At 51.5% G+C, this 5,000-nt stretch overlaps 1 non-coding gene across 1 annotated transcript in view; it reads left to right on the top strand.

The window, feature by feature from the left end:
* The first annotated feature begins 3,466 nt into the window (after positions 1 to 3,466).
* LOC126443513 (small subunit ribosomal RNA) overlaps positions 3,467 to 5,000 on the top strand; it is a 1,909-nt gene continuing 375 nt past the window's right edge. The window contains exon 1 of the ribosomal RNA XR_007581976.1: positions 3,467 to 5,000. This exon is cut by the window's right edge and continues 375 nt beyond it. This is a non-coding gene — a ribosomal RNA (small subunit ribosomal RNA).

Genomic DNA, 5,000 nt, shown 5'->3' with positions numbered 1-5,000 from the left:
GTTGTACCTTAACCTAACCTACGTTGTACCTTAACCTAACCTACGTTGTACCTTAACCTAACCTACGTTGTACCTTAACCTAACCTACGTTGTGCCTTAACCTAACCTACGTTGTGCCTTAACCTAACCTACGTTGTGCCTTAACCTAACCTACGTTGTGCCTTAACCTAACCTACGTTGTGCCTTAACCTAACCTACGTTGTGCCTTAACCTAACCTACGTTGTGCCTTAACCTAACCTACGTTGTGCCTTAACCTAACCTATGTTGTGCCTTAACCTAACCTATGTTGTGCCTTAACCTAACCTATGTTGTGCCTTAACCTAACCTATGTTGTGCCTTAACCTAACCTATGTTGTGCCTTAACCTAACCTATGTTGTGCCTTAACCTAACCTATGTTGTGCCTTAACCTAACCTATGTTGTGCCTTAACCTAACCTATGTTGTGCCTTAACCTAACCTATGTTGTGCCTTAACCTAACCTATGTTGTGCCTTAACCTAACCTACGTTGTGCCTTAACCTAACCTACGTTGTGCCTTAACCTAACCTACGTTGTGCCTTAACCTAACCTACGTTGTGCCTTAACCTAACCTGCGTTGTGCCTTAACCTAACCTACGTTGTGCCTTAACCTAACCTACGTTGTGCCTTAACCTAACCTACGTTGTGCCTTAACCTAACCTACGTTGTGCCTTAACCTAACCTACGTTGTGCCTTAACCTAACCTACGTTGTGCCTTAACCTAACCTACGTTGTGCCTTAACCTAACCTACGTTGTGCCTTAACCTAACCTATGTTGTGCCTTAACCTAACCTATGTTGTGCCTTAACCTAACCTATGTTGTGCCTTAACCTAACCTATGTTGTGCCTTAACCTAACCTATGTTGTGCCTTAACCTAACCTATGTTGTGCCTTAACCTAACCTATGTTGTGCCTTAACCTAACCTATGTTGTGCCTTAACCTAACCTATGTTGTGCCTTAACCTAACCTATGTTGTGCCTTAACCTAACCTATGTTGTGCCTTAACCTAACCTACGTTGTGCCTTAACCTAACCTACGTTGTGCTTTAACCTAACCCATATTGTACCTTAACCTAACCCATATTGTACCTTAACCTAACCCATATTGTACCTTAACCTAACCCATATTGTACCTTAACCTAACCCATATTGTACCTTAACGTAACCTAATTTGTGCCTTAACGTAACCTAATTTGTGCCTTAACGTAACCTAATTTGTGCCTTAACGTAACCTAATTTGTGCCTTAACGTAACCTAATTTGTGCCTTAACGTAACCTAATTTGTGCCTTAACGTAACCTAATTTGTGCCTTAACGTAACCTAATTTGTGCCTTAACGTAACCTAATTTGTGCCTTAACGTAACCTAATTTGTGCCTTAACGTAACCTAATTTGTGCCTTAACGTAACCTAATTTGTGCCTTAACGTAACCTAATTTGTGCCTTAACGTAACCTAATTTGTGCCTTAACGTAACCTAATTTGTGCCTTAACGTAACCCATGTTGTGCCTTAACGTAACCCATGTTGTGCCTTAACGTAACCCAATTTGTGCCTTAACGTAACCCATGTTGTGCCTTAACCTAACCTATATTGTGCCTCAACCTAACCTATATTGCGCCTTAACCTGACGCACGTTGTCGCTGAACCTGCTCTGTAATTGTTATGCAACTCGTTAAATTAGTGTAGTGTTGCCTAACCGCAACCCTCGCAATATAGTTCGCTATTCGCACTGCCCGGTCCCCTGTGTATCGCGTCATGTTAAACACCTTGCAGGTGTTGCTGACTTTCCACATGCTCCTGCTATACACTGTAATGTGGATAGCAGCAGGACGTACATGCCCCCCCCCTTCCCCCCTGCCTTCGCAAGCTGGTCGTTGAGAAGTTTGCATGTTCAATGCCCTTCGCATGCCGACGTACTCAGCCTACGTTGTGGTACGGCCTGTCACCTGTCCGCCGATGTACGCAAAACCCACAAACTGTACTGCACATTGGTCCGTATGTACTGAATGATACATCGTGGCACATGTGTGACCGTACGACGACTGCGCCTAGCAACGGCAGACCATACAGTCCAAATATTGTGCACGCAGCTACGTGTCGTCTCCCTATAAGAGCTGGATTGCAGTGTGGTACGCCATTCAGACGTGTGGGAGGAACGGACGCCCTGGATGGCGATCAGCATGAGCAGTCTGTTGATGTAGTGGAGCGTGTATTCGGACGTAGTCGTCTCTTCTCACACACCGTGATAGCATGTTGCACCGCGTTCCACATCTGCGACATCCTGCAGAGGCCGGCTGACAGTCGTTCGCGCAATGGACACCGCATACGTACGGGGGCTACCTTCCACGTGTTCTCGAGGCGTGCACATGTTGTTGCGTCTATGTGGGCAGACGTAGTGTGTTGTGACACCTGACACAGGCATGCAATACTCGTTGCAAATGGCGATGGACGTCTACGTTTGCTGGTGACGTTACGCAAATGAACAACAGGTAACCCGTTGTGGTGCGGTTGTTCTCGCTAGAGGTGAATCAGTGTTGGCGACGATCGGTCGAGCTATTAACCGGTTGTTTCAGGGATACCCACCATGCCCACGAACGTGAAAGGGGACCCACCATGCCCACGAACGCGAAAGGGGATCTGGGTGTGAGGCGATACGCGGCGGTGGCTGGGTGGGACCGTCCCCGGCCGGTGAGGGGGGGCCGCCCGGCGTGCTGGCAGCGCGGTGCGTGGGCGCACGCGCTACAGCCGGCTGGTGGGGGCGGCCAGTGGCAGGCGCGCCGGCCGACGGACGCGGCAGGCGGCGCAGCTGCGCGCCGGCGCCCCCTGCTCGCGGCGCCTTGCGGCCAAAGTAGGTCCTCGCGGGCCCGGTGCGAAGCGCGGTGGCCATCTGCAGTGTGCTGGTCCGATTGAGGACTGTGTGCGCTGAGGATGCGCCGCCGCCCGGCGCTCGGCGCCGCGACGCCGTCTGCTGCTCGGTCGCCCCAGCGGTTCTCGCAGGTGGTTTGTATCGCAGCTGTGCGGACGTGTTGGCGCGTGCGCTGTGCTGGGAGAGTTCGCTTCGGCACCCAAGTGGGGCTTTTGTCCTTCTGTGGCGCTGGCGTTGGAGCTGCCGGTCACCGTAGGTGGCGCGTGTTGTCTCCCGCCGGCAATGCCACGACAGCACGCTCCCGGGCCTCTGTCGGCAGCGGCAAGCTCAGTTGGGAGCACGGGTGGTCGCACCTAAAGCGTCTACTCGCCTAACTCCGGGCGATTGCGCCTCTCTCGAACCCGACCAAGTACTTAGGACGGCTCTGCGCGCCGCCGGGACCTGAGAGGGTTTCGAGGTGTGTTGTGCAGGGGAGCTCAGCCTCCTCCTGTTTGCAGAATAATTGAGCGGACGCTTGCGTGTTCGCGCGGGCCCCCGGGACACACTCCCGGGCGGCCGGCTGCTCAGCTCTAGTTGACGCAGCTCCCTGGTTGATTCTGCCAGTAGTCATATGCTTGTCTCAAAGATTAAGCCATGCATGTCTCAGTACAAGCCGCATTAAGGTGAAACCGCGAATGGCTCATTAAATCAGTTATGGTTCCTTAGATCGTACCCACGTTACTTGGATAACTGTGGTAATTCTAGAGCTAATACATGCAAACAGAGTCCCGACCAGAGATGGAAGGGACGCTTTTATTAGATCAAAACCAATCGGTCGGCTCGTCCGGTCCGTTTGCCTTGGTGACTCTGAATAACTTTGGGCTGATCGCACGGTCCTCGTACCGGCGACGCATCTTTCAAATGTCTGCCTTATCAACTGTCGATGGTAGGTTCTGCGCCTACCATGGTTGTAACGGGTAACGGGGAATCAGGGTTCGATTCCGGAGAGGGAGCCTGAGAAACGGCTACCACATCCAAGGAAGGCAGCAGGCGCGCAAATTACCCACTCCCGGCACGGGGAGGTAGTGACGAAAAATAACGATACGGGACTCATCCGAGGCCCCGTAATCGGAATGAGTACACTTTAAATCCTTTAACGAGTATCTATTGGAGGGCAAGTCTGGTGCCAGCAGCCGCGGTAATTCCAGCTCCAATAGCGTATATTAAAGTTGTTGCGGTTAAAAAGCTCGTAGTTGGATTTGTGTCCCACGCTGTTGGTTCACCGCCCATCGGTGTTTAACTGGCATGTATCGTGGGACGTCCTGCCGGTGGGGCGAGCCGAAGGCGTGCGACCGCCTCGTGCGTGCTCGTGCGTCCCGAGGCGGACCCCGTTGAAATCCTACCAGGGTGCTCTTTATTGAGTGTCTCGGTGGGCCGGCACGTTTACTTTGAACAAATTAGAGTGCTTAAAGCAGGCAAGCCCGCCTGAATACTGTGTGCATGGAATAATGGAATAGGACCTCGGTTCTATTTTGTTGGTTTTCGGAACCCGAGGTAATGATTAATAGGGACAGGCGGGGGCATTCGTATTGCGACGTTAGAGGTGAAATTCTTGGATCGTCGCAAGACGAACAGAAGCGAAAGCATTTGCCAAGTATGTTTTCATTAATCAAGAACGAAAGTTAGAGGTTCGAAGGCGATCAGATACCGCCCTAGTTCTAACCATAAACGATGCCAGCCAGCGATCCGCCGCAGTTCCTCCGATGACTCGGCGGGCAGCCTCCGGGAAACCAAAGCTTTTGGGTTCCGGGGGAAGTATGGTTGCAAAGCTGAAACTTAAAGGAATTGACGGAAGGGCACCACCAGGAGTGGAGCCTGCGGCTTAATTTGACTCAACACGGGAAACCTCACCAGGCCCGGACACCGGAAGGATTGACAGATTGATAGCTCTTTCTTGATTCGGTGGGTGGTGGTGCATGGCCGTTCTTAGTTGGTGGAGCGATTTGTCTGGTTAATTCCGATAACGAACGAGACTCTAGCCTGCTAACTAGTCGCGTGACATCCTTCGTGCTGTCAGCGATTACTTTTCTTCTTAGAGGGACAGGCGGCTTCTAGCCGCACGAGATTGAGCAATAACA

This window comes from Schistocerca serialis, unplaced genomic scaffold (genome assembly GCF_023864345.2).
Source record: "Schistocerca serialis cubense isolate TAMUIC-IGC-003099 unplaced genomic scaffold, iqSchSeri2.2 HiC_scaffold_155, whole genome shotgun sequence".
Classification (NCBI taxonomy): domain Eukaryota; kingdom Metazoa; phylum Arthropoda; class Insecta; order Orthoptera; family Acrididae; genus Schistocerca; species Schistocerca serialis.
The sequence above is the reverse complement of the archived record's forward strand: the minus strand, read 5'-3'. Positions and strand labels throughout refer to the sequence as shown.